Source organism: Cebus imitator, unplaced genomic scaffold, assembly GCF_001604975.1.
Source record: "Cebus imitator isolate Cc_AM_T3 unplaced genomic scaffold, Cebus_imitator-1.0 Scaffold383, whole genome shotgun sequence".
Lineage (NCBI taxonomy): Eukaryota > Metazoa > Chordata > Mammalia > Primates > Cebidae > Cebus > Cebus imitator.
Window position 1 is genome coordinate 660,246 of NW_016107698.1, and position 18,998 is coordinate 679,243.

General features: G+C 35.8%; 1 long non-coding RNA gene across 4 annotated transcripts in view; it reads right to left on the reverse strand.

Moving 5' to 3' along the window:
* LOC108288710 overlaps nucleotides 1-18,998 on the reverse strand; it is a 170,868-nt gene that overhangs the window by 107,045 nt on the left and 44,825 nt on the right. For 2 of the 4 annotated variants that reach the window (XR_005196753.1, XR_005196751.1), the window contains exon 3: nucleotides 8,735-8,878. The exons of 1 other annotated variant lie outside the window; for it this stretch is intronic. This is a non-coding gene — a long non-coding RNA (uncharacterized LOC108288710). Of the gene's footprint in view, nucleotides 1-5,836; nucleotides 5,865-8,734; nucleotides 8,879-18,998 lie in introns of those variants that run through there. One more of the 4 variants, XR_005196752.1, reaches the window with a different exon arrangement.

The following is an 18,998-nucleotide window of genomic DNA, read 5'->3' on the forward strand; positions in this document are numbered from 1 at the left end:
GCTATGAAGAACAGTTTAATGTGAAATATAGCAAAACTATTTGGACATAGCTTTTTTCTCTCCAAGTGAACCTCCTCATGAAGAAGAAAAAAAGATATTTAGAGTGAAGAATTCTGCTAGTACCCAACTCTATTAGTTCAGCTGGCCTAGAATATGTCTGAGAATAAATAAGACATTTTAAAAGCATATTTGATATTTATTGCTTTTTATTTGGATTTTAAAAATAAAAGCTATCTTTGATTATATTTTACTTTACTATGGTGTAAGCTGTTTTTGAGGAAAGCTTTGAGTCTTATTCACCTTTGTGTCACTGGAGGCTAACACAGTGCATGGAACATAAAAGCATTCAAAAGGGTCTGTTGGATGAGTAAAGAAATAATTGAAGTGCAGAATTATGTAATGTAATTCGGAGGTAGGAGGCAGGACTCAACTCTGAAGGACAAGTAATTGAGTACTAGGTAAAACAGGGTTGTGGGCAGTGGAAGCAGCTTTCCAGAAGGCACACCCACCAGTAAGCCATGTCAGTTTACCATTGCCATGGAAAGACCTTGAAGTTACATCCCCTTTCCATGGCAACGACTTAGAATGTACCATCTTTTTCCTAGAAATTTCTGCATAACCTGCCCCTTAATTTGCATATAATTAAAACTGAGTATAAATATGACAGCAGAACTGCCTTACAGCTTTGGGCTCCCTACCTAGGTGGTAACCCTACTCTGCAATAAATGGTACCTCTGTTGCTGCTGCACACTGCTGCTTCAATAAAAGTTTCTGTTTAACACCACCAGCTAACTCTTGAATCCTTTCCGGGGTGAAGTCAAGAAACTTCCTGGGCTAAGCTCCAATTTTGAGATTTGTCTTCCCTGCATCAGAACTCACATCAAATAAATTCATTTACTGGTGTCTTTATTTCTTGTCTAACTCTATAATTAAAAGTAATCTACAACCTTGAATCACTTTTTAAATTTTCTTTCAGTTTGTCCAAGCTGAAATTAATATCTCCCCATTGTTCCCACAACCTGCCTTTTCCTACTAACCAAAATCATAAAATAATAGCACTTGTTATTGATCTGTATATTTTTTCTCTATATACAACCATTTCCATTTCATTGTACATTTATTTTTACTCTTTGGCTAACACTGTTTTACATATTAATTGAGAAATGTAGGCTTCTTTATGAAGACAGTAACTATTTTCTGTAACATAACGTGTAAGACTTTTCTTTTGACAGAGACAAATTAGTTCCATTCATGGTGACAATGAGTATCAACTATTTCAAAGCCCTCTTCTGAATATTTCAATAGATGAAAATGAATGTATAAAAGCTGCTCTCAAGTAACAACAGTCTCATAGAAGCTATGAGAAGCATACATTAACATATAAATATTCTTGGTGTTGAGATTTGAAATGATAGAAATCTGGAATCAGAGGAGATAGTCTAGGCAAAGAAAAGAGGCATTTACAAAGATTTATATTTACAATGCCATATAATAAGTTCAGCAAACTATGATTAACATAGTTTGCCCAAAGAAAAAAATGGACATGTTTCAGTAGCTTGAGAATTTGACATACCTAGAGATTGCAAATATTAGCATTAAATCATACTTTAACCTTTCATGGTCATGTCCCCAGTCAACAGGTGAAAATCAAACTTCATCATTAAAGCTAAGACCAAGATTCATAAGAAGCAATCCTGTTAAAATTACTTTCTGCCTCCTGCTCCTCATTTGTAGGTTTTGTGATTCCTCGGTTTAATGTTTTGTTAGTAAATGAATAAAGTTGTCAAAGGGGGATTATGCAATTAATGGCATATAAAAATAAAGCCACGCATTTGTATTTTTTTTAACATTTTATTTTTTGTCTAAGGACTGATACAATGAAATGTAAGTGATGCTAGGGGAGGTCAGCATGACTGGCTCCAGTTATGGATAGAGGTAGGCCAAAGAGACAGATTAATATCAGTTTATGTTTGAGAGAGGAGGTAATTTTCGAAGAGTTGGTAAATGTTACTTAACTTAATGTAATTGGCAGAAAATTGCTACAGGCTTATAGTATTTGCATGAGATTTAGCTTTTTAGAACAAGAAGCATATTGGAAGAGGTGAGCAAATTAGAGTGGACAAATGAGGTCATTCTACTGTGACTGGGACAATAAAATGAAAAGGAGGCAAATGCACTGTGTGATACATTTTCTCTCACATAGACAGCTCTCAAAAGAGCTCATTGACTTAAAAGAGGTGAAACCATGTAAAACTGAGAGCTACAATGGCAATCATAGCCGTAGCAGAATATCCTTTATTATGATATTTCTTGTAGTTAATCTTCATCGCATGGCATGAACTATGTTGCTTATTTAGCCTACTAATTTTCAGTTACTGTATGCAACTATGTTACAGGAAGAATCCAAATTAAGCAGTAAGGTCATTTCCTAGCTTCAGCTTAATGAAAGTGTACATGATCAATTACCTTCTGTAATTTAGAGCAGCCAATGTCTCAGGCTGTTTTATTTTATTCTAGAAAGAAAAAGAAGGTATGTGTGACTGGAATAGGCTACATGAAACAAGTAGAACAAAATAATGTTAGCAATGAATGGTAAATAAAAATCATAAATTGGTATTTTACATTTTACAATCATACTGTTTCACTGCAGACATAAAAACAGGCCTTGGTATTATTATGATCATTTGTTATCAAAACCTTTAGAGGACATCTTCTATGTGCTAGGCACTTTGTGAGACTTTAGGCTGCAAAAATAAACAAGATATAATTTCTGCCTAAGAGAAGTCCACTGAATAATGAGAGACAGAGAACATGTTATATGTGCTAGGAAAGACAATAGGATTAAAGATCTGCATGGGTCTCAAGGGAGGACCTGAAGGTAAAAACATTGACTTAGAAGATCCAAATACATAAATAGCAAAAAAACAAAACAAAAAAAGCATGTGGGAGAACACTATAATTAGAAGAGAAGTAAAAGAACAAAACTCTGGGTAACACCAACATGTAGGGAATGGGTAAGAGAGGAAGCCAGAACAGAATAGCTAAGAGAGGGCCACGTGTGGTGGCTCACACTTGTAATCCCAGGACTTTTGCAGGCTAAGGCTAGCCAATCGCTTAAGCGCAGAAGTTAAAGACCAGCCTGGGCAACATGGTGAAATCCTTTCTCTAAAAAAACATACAAAATTTAGCTAGGCGTGGTGGCATGTGCCTGTGGTTATAGGTATTCAGGTGGCTGAGGTGGAGAGGATCACTTGAGCCTGGAAGGTTAAGACTGCAGTTAGCCAGACAGTACCACTGCACTTCACCTTGGGTGACAGAGTGAGACCCTGTGTCAAAAAAATAATAATAAATAAATGATAAAATCCTTTCTCAAAAAAAATACAAAAATTAGCTGTGTGTGATGAAGCAAGAGAAATCAAGGGATAATCACTGCATATTACAGGAACAGAAGCTAAAGGAGAATCAATGGTTTCGATGTAAAGGCCAGAACCAAAAATGAGAGATGGGGAGAAATGCTTGATGCCCAATTTCACTCCTCTTTATTATTAAAAGATGACTATTACGATGTAACATAGGATAATAGAAGGAGCACTGGACTAGGAATCAAGAGTTACTACATCCTGTTTCACTTGAAACTATCATTTTAACTTCTCTCATTCCTAATTTCCTTACATAAAACCACCAGATGGCAACCATTTCTATAATCATGTTTATCAGGAAAAATGTCAGATAAAATATGAAAATATGCTCCATAAGTGATAAAGGACTATAGATTCAAAATAGTAATGATATTAAAAATACAATATAAACAATAAAATAAAATGTGATGTTCTCCAAGATATTTTTTAAAGAAGTGCATTTTTAGTTCATAACTGAGGACCAACATTATCTGTTGTTTTAGTTTACTTTTTCTTTTTTTTTTAATTTTATTGCACTTTAGGTTCTGGGGTACATGTGCAGAACATGCAGGATTGTTGCATAGGTACATACATGGCAATGTGGTTGCTGCCTCCATCCCCGTCACCTATATCTGGCATTTCTCCTCAAGTTATCCCTCCCCAACTCCCTACCCTCTGGTGTCCCTCCCCTAGTAACCCCCAACAGACCCTAGTGTGCGATGTTCCCCTCCCTGTGTCCATGTGTTCTCATTGTTCAACACCCGCCTATGAGTGAGAACATGTGGTGTTTGGTTTTCTGTTCTTGTGTCAATTTGCTGAGAATAATGGTTTCCAGATTCATCCATGTCCCTACAAAGGACAGAACTCACCATTTTTTATGGTTGCATAGTATTCCATGGTGGATATGTGCCACCTTTTCCTTGTCCAGTCTATCATTGATGGGCATTTGGATTGGTTCCAGGTCTTTGCTATTCTAAACAGTGCCCCAATGAACGTACGTGTGCATGTGTCTTTATAACAGAAGGATTTATATTCCTTTGGATATATACGCAGTAATGGGGTTGCTGGGTCAAATGGAATTTCTATTTCTAGGTCCTTGAGGAATTGCCACACTGTCTTCCACAATGGTTCAACTAATTTACACTCCCACCAACAGTGTAAAAGTGTTCCTATTTATCCACATCCTCTCCAGTATCTGTTGTCTACAGATTTTTTAATGATTGCCCTTCTAACTGGTGTGAGATGGTATCTCAATGTGATTTTGATTGGTATTTCGCTAATGACAGTGATGATGAGCATTTTTTCGTGTCTTGGCTTCATGTATGTCTTCTTTTGAAAAGTGTCTATTCATGTCCTTTGCCCACTTTTGAATGGGTTTGTTTTTTTTCTTGTAAATCTGTTTTAGTTCTTTGTAGATTCTGGATATTAGCCCCTTGTCAAATAGGTAGATTGCAAAAATTTTTTCCCATTCTCTTGGTTGCTGGTTCACTCTAATGATTCTTTCTTTTGCTGTGCAGAAGCTCTGGAGATTAATTAGATCCCATTTGTCTATTTTGGCTTTTGTTGCCAATGCTTTTGGTGTTTTAGTCATGAAGTCCTTGCCTAAGCCTATGCCTGAGAGGTTTTGCCTCAGTTTTCTTCTAGGGTTTTTATGGTGTTAGGTCTTATGTTTAAATCTTTAATCCATCTGGAGTTAATCTCAGTGTAAGGTGTCAGGAAGGGGTCCAGTTTCTGCTTTCTGCACATGGCTAGCCAGTTTTCCCAACACCATTTATTAAATAGGGAATCCTTTGCCCATTGCTTGTTTTTGTGAGGTTTGTCAAAGATCAGATGGTTGTAGATGTGTGGTGTTGCCTCCAAGGCCTCTATTCTGTTCCACTGGTATATATCTCAGCTTTGGTACCTGTGCCATGCTATTTTGACTACTGTAGCCTTGGATCATAGTTTGAAGTCAGGTAGCATGATGCCTCCAGCTTTGTTCTTTTTGCTTAGAATTGATTTGGCTATGCTGACACTCTTTTGGTTCCATATGAAGTTTAAGGTGGTTTTTTTCTGGTTCTGTGAAGGGGGTCGTAGGTAACTTGATGGGGTTAGTGTTGAATCTATAAATTACTTTGGGCAGTATGGCCATTTTCACAGTATTTATTCTTTCTAACCATAAGCATCAAATGTTTTTCCATCTGTTTGTGTCCTCTCTTATGTCTTGAGCAGTGGTTTGTAGTTCTCCTTAAAGAGGTGCTTTAGATCCATTGTTAGTTTTATTCCTAGGTATTTTATTCTCTTTTTAGCAATTGCGAATGGCAGTTCGTTCTTGATTTGGCTCTCTTTAAGTCTACTATTGGTATATGGGAATGCTTCTGATTTCTACACATTGATTTTGTATCCTGAAACTTTACTGAAGTTGCTTATCAGTTTCAGGAGATTTTGGGCTGAGACATGGGTCTTCTAAACATATAATCATGTCATCTGAAAATAGAGAGAATTTGACTTCCTCTTTTCCTAACTGAATGCCTTTTATTTCTTTTTCTTGCCTGATTACTCTGGCTAGAACCAATTCCTCTTCTCCACTTGACCCTAAGATAAGACTTATACTCATGCATGGTCTTTGAACCCTACAGCTGCCACCATATTATGAGCAATCAATAAGTCAGTTGCCTTGAATAGGTAATCTAAAGCTAATTTCAGAATTCTTAAAACATAATTCTGTAAGTTTGAACCTAAAACAGAAATATTCGAACCAAAAAGAAAAAAAACTTTTCTTATTCTTATACAAAATAAAATGGAACTTTTTAAGTTCCAAAGCATCCATTAGGAAATTCAGAGGAATTAAATCAAAACAGAGATTACTTGTGGGAAAATTGACGTGTAAATAATATTCAGTCATTCCATTCAAAAATGTGGTCATCTGCCTCATACGTTATTTCAATTTCCTCTTTATTTCCTAATAAAGTTTAGAAGTTTCTTTGCTAGAGTTTTATTCCTTTCATGAAAGAAGTCTTATTTCCATAAGATTTCTAAATGAATTACTGTTGACATATACAAGTTATTAATTGTTCTGTATTCAGTTGGTAAACAAACATCTTAATGAACTCTTTTGTTACTTTAAATAGATTTTCATTTTATTCCCTTGTGTTTTCCACTTAGGCCATCATAAAGTCTTCAAATAAAGACAGTTGTTTTTTGGTTACCATAGGTTTTAATTCTTACTATTTCTTGTCCATGCATTAACTAAAATTTTAGGACAATATAACATAATTGTAATAACGGTAGTTATCTTCTAATTTTCTTAACTTGAATTTATAAAAAAATCAAAATGTATCACTTTCCAAATTTGAATCTATTAAGAATCTGCATCAAATGAATAACACCATATACAAGATTAATTAAACCTAAATAATAATTTGAAAGTGCAATTAATTGTGTCCCATGATTTGAATGTTTGTTTCTTCCAAAACTCATGTTAAAATTTAATTGCCATTGTGATGGTATTGGGAGTTGAAGCCTTTAAGGACTATTTGGGTCATGATGGCTCCATCTTCATGAATGAACTAATGCCTTATCCTGGAAGCAGGTTCTCCCTTTCTTGTTCTATCTCACCCTCTTTGTTCCCATCTACCATAAAATGATGCAGCAAGACGGCCCCTGCAAGATACTGGCTTCTTCATCTTAGACTCCCCAGTCTCTAGAACCATGAGTCAATCAATTTCTGTTTATTATAAATTACTCAATCTGTGGTATCCTGTTACAGCAACACAAAGCAAACTAAGACAATGTGCGAGTTTTGATCAAGAATATTTAATAGTGTTTTCCAAATTGTAGGATTTATATAAAAATCATTTTATAGCTAGGTTGTCCAGAATAACAGTTGACTTAAGTGATATATAAATGTACAGCTTTCTGATCTTACAGTCGGAGCTTAAGCACAGCATTATGTCATGCCTGAAGTCTCACCCATATCTGATTTAGATGAGACTTTGGATTTTGGACTTTTGAGTTGGTGCTAGAATGAATTCAGCCTTAAGCAGCTATTGGGATAGAATAAATGATATTGTTTGTGAATAGGACAGGAGGTTTTGGAGCAGTGAGTAGAATGCTGTTGTTTGAATGTTTGTCCCTTCTAAAACTCATGTTGAAATTTAATTGCCATTGTGATGGTTACTGGGCTGACACAACACTTCTTCTGTTGTGTTGTGCTGCTGCAAAGAGGCTGTTGCCCTCATCTATAGGATTCCAGATGACTTGCTGTTGTGTCCATTTTCCAAAATAGAGACAATCTGATTTCCTCTTTTCCTAATTGAATACCCTTTATTTCTTTTTCTTGCCTGATTGCTCTGGCTAGAACCATTTTCTCTTCTCTACTTGACCCTAAGATAAGATGACTTGCTATTGTGTCATGTCACAATGACTTGCAGTTGTTCCACAAAATGGAAAACTGAAGGGGCAGGAGGAGCACAACCCTTTCCTTAAGGGCTTACCCTGGCATGTAAAATTATCATTTTATGCATCTCTAATTGACAGAACTTAGTTCCAAGGCTGCATTGGCTGCAAAAGGGCTGAGAAATGTATTATTTAGCTAATCAGACAAGCTCACAGCTTAATATTCCATTACTATATATAAGAAGGGCAAAACAGGTATTGGGACTCACAGAAGATAGCTACCAGTATTTGCTAAAATCTCATAGTATTTTTAAATATTAACCAATGCTGACTTTTTCCCTCATTTTCTTGAACCATTTGCCGTCTTCTATGGTCTTAAAATTTTTGTGTTTCCCAGATTCATAGTGAAACCTAACCCTCATTGTGACAGTATTAGAAGGTTGGGTCTTGAGGAAGTGAATAGGTCATTTGGGCTCTGCCTTCATGAATGGAATTAGTGTCATTATAAAAGAGACTCCTGAGATCTATCTGATCACTTTCACTTCGTAAAGACATAGTGAGAAGGTGTCATCTGTGAAACAGAGAACCCTTGCCTGACACTGAATCTCCTGAAGCCTTGATCTTTGATTTTCCAGCCTCTATAACTGTAAAAAATAATTTTCTCTTGTTTATAAGTCACCCAGTTCATGATATTTTTGTTATAGCAACATGAATGTACTAAGATATTCTCCATGAGCTTCATCTGCAATTTAGTCTGTGCTGACTGTTGTCTAAGAGAAAAGATGAGAGTGCCCAAAGTAGAAAAAATTGCATGAGTATAATTTTGTTCGGTTTCAAACACTGAAATCTTCAGTGCATTAAGTCTTTTTCTTAAACAGTATGTGCTGTGCATATGAATCGTTATCACACTAAGGAGGAGACAGGAGTTAAAGTGAAGAGAGAGAGAAAATAATACACACCCTAATTGTTGGAGGGAGGTAGAGAAGGGGGAGCAGATTGATAGCGTTCATATGTCACCATCTTGCTCCTTGGTCCTAAAGAAGCTATCAGATTCTATAGCTGTTTCAGTCAATTTCTGGCATAGCACAAAAATATTACAGGTTCTGAAAAACATAATTACATCTACTATCACATCTTCAGCTTTACATTGTCAAAAAAATGCCAACTTCCCTCACCCCAGCTTCCATCTAATTTAGTTCTGGACTCTACAATTTGGGAAGCCAAATGTGTTTGGTTTCTTTTCCACCGTTCTCTTTAGTAACTTGAGGATATGAAAATTCTCATTCACAAGAAAGAGAAAACACAGCTACAACCAAAACTTGACAAGTTGACTGCAAAATGTGTAATAACGGCAGAGAGTAACAACTATTGAGATATAAAAGAAAATCAAAAACTAGAACAGTTGCCCAAAGCATGTTAATATGCTGTTCTTTTTGCCATAGCTAATTTCTTATTTATGACAAAATCTGTATTGCCTCAGGCAGAAACTTAAAATCGCATTATAGTGATTACTAGGAAGTTTTAGAAACTAAATATAAAGAGTATTAACAATAAATATTGATTGCAGCTATAAATGAATGTGTGAGAACCTCATTGCCATTTAAAAAAAGAAAAACACTATGCTTCAAGAGGTTGGGTGGAAATTATAGAGGTGTTAAGTTTTTCATCTGACTTTTGACTGGACTCATTGCATTATTTTTTCATCATTGGTCATCTAGTTCTAACTCTAAGTTTAATATGCATCTAAGGATCAGTCATCTTTTACTAATCTTTTGTTTAAAAAGATGAATTCTGCCACTATTTCTGTTCCTTCACACTGACTATGATTTAAAACACTTTTGCTGTATGAATTGTTGAATGTTAAAGTGAAAGATCAGTCCCACATATAGGACTTAACAAAAAGATAGAATATTATATTTTCTAATGCAATCATTTAAGCATGCTGTAATTTATGTTCTTATGATTTATTGATTTATTCAAGTATGGTCAGGTATTAAGAAAAATACTTTGTAAAATCGTTTAACTTTGGGAGTCCAAGGTAGGTGGATCATGAGATCAAGAGATCAAGACCGTCCTGGCCAACATGGTGAAACCCCCTCTCTATTAAAAATACAAAAATTAGCTGGGCATGGTAGCATGCACCTGTAATCCCAGCTACTCAGGGGGCTGAGGCAGGAGAACTGCTTGAACCCGGGAGGCAGAGGTTGTAGTGAGCCGAGATTGTGCCGCTGCACTCCAGCCTGGCAACCGAATGAGATTCCATCTCAAAAATCAGTCGATTAATCAATCAATCAATCCTTTAATCCTGAAAAATACCAGACAGCTCATCATATCTTTCTATTAGTAGTATATTGTATTTCACACATCCAGTAAAGACACCTCTTCTATTCTCCTTTGTTTCATGCATTTTAAGCTTAGTTTTGTCTCTTCCCTTGTCCTACTTCCCCGTAAGTACCTACACCAATGTATATCCTTATCTATGAATCTGTCCTATAATATATGTAGTTGTTGTGGGAAGAGGAATTATGGTTTCAAATTTACATAAATGTTAATGTTTTCCAAATCTGTTTTGTTAACTACTTTTATCATTCATTGACCTTTTTGAGATTTATATTGTTCTATAAATAATTAAATTTTTATTTCCTATTGCTGCTAAGTGTTCAATATTACAGATTTGCAGCACTTTACTGATCCATTACTATAATGATTGATACCCAGAGTCACCCTCAATTCCCAGCTGCCATAAATAAGGCTATAGTGAACATCCTTTCACACGCCACCTCATAGACCTATGTGAGAACATTTCTAAACTAAATACCCAGGAGCGCAATACAGGGCCTTAGGGGATGCACATACATGGTTTTATTAAGTTCAGTCAGGTTGATCTGGTATATAACCTCACTCATGTACATTTCCCAGTTCAGAGCTCCTATCTATCAACACCTCCAAGAGTAATTACCATTATCCATCTTTCCAATACTTGTCACATTATGAAGTAATTACTCCTACTGCTTAACTTATTTAATTTGTACTTCTTTAATGAGTTAAAGAAATTCTTTATATACTTGTCAGCCATTCAGGCTTCCTTTTTAATTTTTCTCTTGGATCTTCACTCCTTTTGGTGACATGGAAGGTTATTTTTTATAGCCTACATATTAGTAACTTGTTAGTTTTAAACATTGCAAAGTCCACTCTTCATGTCATAATCTGCCAAATTTATCTGTGGAATTTTTGTTCAATATATACTGTTATATTTGATGTAGCCAAATTCATCATTTTTAAGCCTTAGAAAGCTTACACTTTTAAAATCATAAAAAATTACCCCAACATTTGGTCAGCAGGATTGTATTCCTACATTTAAGAGAAGAAACTTTACAAAGAGTTTAAGGTAATCATGCAGGGTTTACATCTGTTTTCAGATTCCATTTATTTACCTTATATAAAAACTTCGCAATAATATTTATGAATATAATTATATTAATTCTTTTCACAAAATCATGTGGTTATAAGAAATAATTCAATGAGAATAACCATTAAAATATATGAATAAAAGAACAAAGATTTTCTTTAGCTATCAATGGTGGTTATGAAAAGAAATGAATTACAAGAGACCAACAAATGCCAAGCAGTATTGTTAGATGCTTGAAAGTGTTCAAATTATATCCTCTCACTTCAAAATTAACCTGAAACCTAAAAGGATGATTGGAATACAAGCAATGTAAGAGATATTGCACAGCCTTTGTACAAGTAAGTTGAAGAAAAGGTAGACAGATGTTCATTTGCAGAGATAATCATATTTTCTTTCCTTGCCTATTGTCAAAAATATCTTCTCTCCACTAGAATATTGAGTACTTACTCAATAAGTATGCAAAACTGTTATGAACATTTAGTGTTGGCCATTTTCCCAGCTATCCATCAGTGTCTTTCTATCTATAGGTCCAGATTGAGTTCATACTATTTTGAGCAGAGATCCTCAACCCCTGGGTCATGGACCAGTACCAGTCTGTGGCCTGTTAGGAACCTGGCAGCACAGCCGTGAGCAGCAGGCTAGGGAGCATTACTGCCTAAGCTCTGCCTCCTGTCAGATCAGCAGCAGCATTAGATTCTCATAGAACTGCAAACCCTACTGTGAACTGTGTATGAAAGGGATCTAGGTTGCATGCTACTTATGAGAATGTCTGATAATGTGTGGTGGGACAGGTTTATCCCAAAACCAAAAATTGTTCCCCTGCCATCCGTGGAAAAATTGTCATCCACAAAAGTGCTCCCTGATGCCAAAAAGGTTGGGGACCAATTATTTAGAGCTTCTACAATTATTCCTATATTTCATCCTATCCTCATCCCACACTCTGCTTAAATGAGCTCCACATCTGTAACTGTCAACAACCTGCCATTCATAATCTCCCATTGCCTACATCTCTCAGAACAATATATCAAACATAGGTGCTATTTCCCTTGAAGAATCTCTTTAAATCTTTTTTGCTCTCCCTCTTGCTCTTTCTCTCTAACACTATTTATCTCTCTTCCTTTCCTCATTTGATCCCAAAACCACTCATCCCTATCTGATTGCAGACCACTTTTAACCCATGTCTTACTTCCATAAAAATGAATTCTAAAGATTTTTCTCTCAAAACCTAGATATGAAAGATATTACACAAGTACTACACCTAGTTTGATGGTTATGTTTTTTGTTGGTTGGAGGATGCAGATAGGAAGCAATATGAAGAATCATAGAGGAATATAAGAAAATTCCATATTTTCACATTATTTGTGTGACTCTTATTTAGCCAGAAGAAGAAGAACTTAACTCCAAGTTTATTAATAACATTTTATTAAAACTATTGTTTTGAGACTATATCATTTCAAATACAAATTTTTATCATAAGCCTTTTTAACTCAAGATTTCTTAAAAATTTAATTATCTTAACCCATGTTGTTCAAATTTTGAAAGAAAAGTAGGACAGGAAAAAAGAAAGTAGGGTCCCAAATGACAATGCTGCATTTCTTGATACTTTTCTCAATTTTTCTTATATGATAGTGATTAATGATTCCTGACTTTGGCTGCCTCTTATCAAATTCCTTCAGGTCCTGATTTAGAAAGTGAAGCTTAACCTTTCTACTCTTGATCAAGGATATGGAGGGCCTTCTGGATAATGCCAGACTACAAATGAGAGCTCCTTAAACTGGAAAGATAAAAGCTGAGAAATAAGATAACAGCTTTTAAAATCATGAAGTTTATGGATGGAGTAGACATAAATTTATTCCCAAAACTTTAATCTACTAACATCAGGGGAATTTATTGAGATTTACTTAAAAATAACAATAGAACTGTTAAACTGCAAGTCATCTGTTCATACTGAGCAGTAACAAGTAGTCCATGCATGTAAACAAATTTAAGGAATTTTAGGTATATTCATAGAGGATAAATTTAGACTTATTCATAAATGATAAATCAGAATTTAATTAACAAAATAAGGTAAGAATATTTAGAAATTTATGTCTAAATGTAGAGGTAAATAAATTGGGAAAATTTCCACTTTGCCCATACACAAAATATCTAGCTATATAGAACATTTTGTTAATCAAAACAAGCATGTTCCCCTTTATAAAATTGTATCTTTGTGCTCTGGATGTTAGATGTGAAGCCTAGAGGTCTGGATATAATACATCTTTGCACTGTGCTCTCACTTATCCTTGGCAGAACTCTACATGCTCCTGGAAAGTGTCCCTCCCTGTCCCCAATGTCCCCAGTGATTCCCTCCCCAACTCCACTCACAACACTCACTGAGTCACCACCATCACTTGTACTATAAGCACCAGCTTTAGTCTTCTTAGGCTCCTATCAAAAACCAAAACAAAAAACCCAAGATCCTCAAAAAGGAAAAAGACAATCTGAGCAGTGGCTCACACCTTTAATCCCAGCACTTTGGGAGGCTTAGGTGGGCAGCTCACTTGAAGTCAGGAGTTTGAGACCTGCCTGGCCAATACAGTGAAACCCCATCTCTACTAAAAATTCAAAAAACTGCATGGACGTGGTGGCCCGAGCCTGTAATCCCAGCTACTCAGGAGGCTGAGACAGGAAAATCATTGGAACCCAGGAGGCGGAGGCTGCAGTGATCTGAGATTGCACTATGCACTCCAGCCTGGGCAACAGAGCAATACTCCATCTCAAATAAATAAATAAATAATAAAAAGACAATAATACAGGAGTTATTAATAAATAATTTTAGGAAGCTTTGAAAGGGTGAAAGTTCTCAGTGGAATTTTCCTTTTCTAAAAAGCAGCCCCCAAACCATTTCTTCTCTAACAGAAAGCAGCCTAAGAAGTCAGGCACAGACATGCAAACTAGGAGCTTTTATGTGTAAATACTGGAAGCTGTACCTGGAAGCCAGGTACATTTGATATGGCATCTCCTGCCCTCTTTTCCTTGTCACCATGTTTGTAGGTATCATGGTAGCCTCCAGGTAAAACTACGGTGCAGGCGTTATGGCTGCCACCAGGTGGAGGCCATATTTGCATAATAAAAGACCAGGGTGGGAGAGTCAGTCTTTTAGCAGGCTATGTAAATAGCACACCTGGTCAACTCAATCTCCTGAGCCCTATGTGAATCAACCACCGCCTCCTCAAGCCTCTGTACAAAAATGATTGCATTCCATGGCAAATGGCAGACCCTTTTTAGGCGACCTGCTTTCAAAGCATGAGGAAGCTTTTTCTGTTTTTGTTCTTTTTCTATTAAACTTTCCACTCCTAAACTCACTCCTCATGTGTGTCCATGTCCTGAATCCTTTCTAGACCGAGACACAGAGCCAGGGTGTAAACTCTAGAAGATAGAGCCTTTTCAACAATGCTGAGTTTACTTACTTGTCAGTCAAGTGAACACACATTAGAAGAAAGCCATTGAGTAGGTTAATGAGGGGGAAAAGGTGAGCTTTTTAAATGCTAGAAAGGTGAGGAGTCTGTGGTGGCTGTGCTTGTTAAGGTCTAAAAATGAATACTCTATCAGACAAAACAGTCTACAGATCTATACATAGTTGGGCTAAACAATATCTATTTGCTATTCATCATGCAAAAGGCTTCAGTTAGGGCCATTCAATTTCTGACAAACTTGAAATAACTCAATTCTTGGGTCCTTTAATAACTTTATTTGCTTAGAATCAGGTATGAAAAAACACAACATTCCATTTGATATCTCCTAATCAAGGAATATGTTGGAAATGGGTTTGTAACATCAGGAAAAATTCATACCAAGACAATGGATCGTTCAGCAAAACTAGTTTACTTTCTGCAGAAAGGGTGCAACTCACTGGCAGCCTAGCCATGAGAGCACACCTGAACAGAGGAGACAGGGACATTTATAACTTTCATAACCTGATGCAATTGCCCTACTGCTGTGTCCAGTTTCCACTGGCCAGAATAGGACCTCACATTCTATGTTTGACCCAATTGGCTAAAAACTTGAAAATTTCCTGAATAGATAGGGGGAAAGAAGACAAAGAAGAAGACAAGGAAGAAGAGGAAGCTAGTCAGGAGAAGGTCCAGAGGTTTTCCAAATAAGGAATAGCGTGCACCAGCTTTTGGAACTTGCCCAGTTCCATTCAGACATGCTGGAGTGAGTCAAGGTAGTTGACTTAAGACATAGCTGATTTAGAGAATATATATACATGGGCATACCTTTATGGAGTGGATAATGGCCATAGAGCAAGAGACTGTAATTCCTTATAATGTAGTCTAAGATACAAACTTTGAAGAAGAACTTTCCCATCTCTCACAGAAAACATTGGTCTCAGAATGAACAACCAGCTTACCCTGATTGCCTGGCCTCTCATCCCCTAATTTGATCTTATCTGGCACACCTCCTCAACTACCAAGACCAATAGGAAGTCATTGTCATTCTTATCCAAATCTCTTATTCCCTGCAGGTTTTCGTTCTTCTGTTTGGAAAGTCCCTCTTTCTTGTTCAAACTAAAACCTGACTCTGCCCTGATGAGATTTAATCCCTCCAGACCCATGAGAAGGTAGCTATTTTTTTCTTAAAAACCTAATAACATTGGGCATCTAAGTGTCATCTATGCTTATATTGCCTCTTCTAGTCCATTCTCCTTGTCCTTCCCACCCCCGCTAAAAAACAGCTTTGAATCCCATGTCAATAGGCCATATTGTAGACTGAGTAGTCTACCCCACATTGGCCCTGGGTTTGTCCCAGTCATTTGCTTTGGCCAATGAAGTAACTGCAAACATTATGCAAGTAAGCATTTGCAAATTGCTAATACTTGGGGCTTGCTCTTTGTTTATGAGAATTTTGCATCCACTGGAATGTGTAAGAGCCCAGGCAATCATGTTGTGTAACCACAGACCCTTGGTCAAGTTGTCTCATTGCCCATACAGGCCCCCATTCAACTTCTAGATATTTCAATGAGTTCACACCCACCTCTAGCCAAATTAATCCAGAGCAGGAAAAAAAAAAAATCTGCTAGCTAATCCACAGAATCATGAGACATAGTAACTGTTTATTGTCTTAAATCTCTAATTATAGAGTGGATTTTTTTTTTATATATTGCAAAAGCTAACTAATACAGATTATGTCACCCAATTCTCTTGCTAGACTGTAAACCCTATGAGGACAAAGATAAAATTATTTACTCCACGCTGTAGCTCCAATGTCTAGAAAAGTTTAGATGTTCAACAATTTCTTCTTCAATAAATGAAAAGGTTAAATATATTCTTAGTTCAATATTGCCCAAAATTAATATTCAAATAAAATACTTTTTTATGATTCACAGCTCCTGAAAATTAGAATACATAAATTTCCTAGTCAATAATTCTACTAAAACTACAGTAAACTTAAATTTTTTCCAACCCTCTCTATCCCCAAATTAAAGTAGTAATGTGATATTGATGATATGGTAATGGTAAATTATAATGATTATAACATTAACATAATTATTATTATTTATTGAAAGTCCATTGAATCCTCGTGTTATGCCATCCAATCTTCAAGTAGAACTTCTAAGATAAACAAATTATGTATGTTTTATTGAGGAAAAAACATGAGCCTTCACAATATTAGCCATTACCAAAGTCTCACAGTTAGCAAGTGATCAATTATATATCCAAAACCAGAAATTTCTTATTCCAAGGCATTAGTAATATTCCCTCTCTGAGTGAATCTTATTTATATCCCTGCTCTTAAAATAGTTTTGAGATAGAAGAGAACTTAGAATATATCTGATTCCATTTCTCCATTTAGGAGGTGAGGAAACAGAAAACAAAGAGGTCAACTAATGTGTCCAAAAGGGCATAGAGAATAATTTATTCAATAAATGTGCCAGGAATTTAAAGACTAGTAGCAAGTAGATAACAAATGGAAGGAGAAAAGCTGTTTTCATTTATTAAGATTCTACCAGAGCCAGGCATGGTAGCTCATGCCTGTAATCCCAGCACTTTAGAAGGCCGAAGTGGGTGGATCACGAGGTCAAGAGATCGAGACCATGCTGGCCAACATAGTGAAACCCTGTCTCTACTAAAAATACAAAAATTAGCTGGGCTTGGTGGCACGTACCTATAGTCCTAGCTATTCTGGAGGCTGAGGCAGGAGAATCACTTGAACACTGGAGGCAGAGGTTGCAGTGAGCTGAGATCAGCCACTGCACTGCATCCTGGCAACAGAGTGAGACTCTATCTAAAAAGAAACAAAAAAAACAAAAAGATTCTACCATGTGCTGGTCACTGGATATGTATAGTCATGTTTGTAACTTGGTTTATTCCTCCTCACAGAATGCCAGTTAGGTAAGTGCATCATTTCTCCTGACAAGGAATCTGGAGTTCAGAGTGACTAGAAGCAAAATATGTGTGAAATTCAAACATATTTCTGTCTGAGTTCAAATAGCATGCTTTGTCAGTAAATATACATCAATTTGGAATTATATTATTTTTCTGTATTTTTAGCAGTGTCTTATGAAGAAAGGCAATTTATCTTAAAAAGAATATTCTATTAATTATATTAAAAAGAAATCTCTGTGTAAGAAAACTAGAAATATTTTGTTAGTTAAACTGGTGAACAAGAGGCATAGGGGTTAAGGTAAATTCCAGGTCACAGGAGGAAACTTGTTTTACAAAGATTATTCAAAAATGTGTTTCTGAAATAGAGTATATGTCAGCAATGTGCAACACACATACTCTATTTCAGAAACATATACAAAACTGCATAAACATATACATAAATATATATGTTATACAAAGTGTATATATACTAGAAACATATACATAAATATATAGTATATGTTGTATATTATATATATATCCAACATATACTTATATATAGTTTACATATATATATACACACACATATATATACTATTAGCACAGAATTCATTAGGATTTCAAAATAGGTTTTCCACAAATGTCATTTGTCTGTTCTAGGATCCACTGTATATTTCCACATTAATTGTCATGTCCCATAGTCTCATACATGCACTTTTATTCCCCCAGTGCCTTGAAATATATTGTTCCTTCACTTATTTGACTTTTCCTTTCTTGCCTGCTTGGTGACCCTGTCATTTTTTCTTTCATATAATTTCAACTTTTATTTTAGATTCAGGGAGTACATATGCAAGTTTTTTATATGCTGATGAATATATTAAAACTATGATATCATTCACTCTTTTTTCTTCTGTAATAAAAATTGCTACAGATTAACAATCTGGGAATTAAATCAAGATTATGTTTATATAGTACCCATAAAATGCATAAGAATATCTTTTAAAATACTAGGAGGTACTGTCTTCAACAATGTACATGAAGGAGTGAATCACCTAGAAAAACCTGGCTTTAGTGGCAGGGTCCAGTATTCCACGTCAGTGGTGATCAGTTTACTGAGAAGGAAGCTATACGATGTGCAGGTTCTTCAAAAGGTAACTCAGTATTTTAATTACTTGTCTATCTCCTGAAACAGACTGTGAGTTATTTTAGTGATTGAAATTAATAATTGATGAGTAAATTAGTTAATGGATGAGGCAAGGGTTAGAATAAAGTTACCAAATGAAAAACTTAGCTATTTTTTTAAAATTTTTTTATTTTATTGCATTTTAGGTTTTGGGGTACATGTGAAGAACATGCTAGATTGTTGCATAGGTACACACGTGGCAGTGTGATTTGCTGCCTTCCTCCCCATCACCTACATCTGGCATTTCTCCCCTTGCTATCTCTCCCCAGCTTCCCACCCCC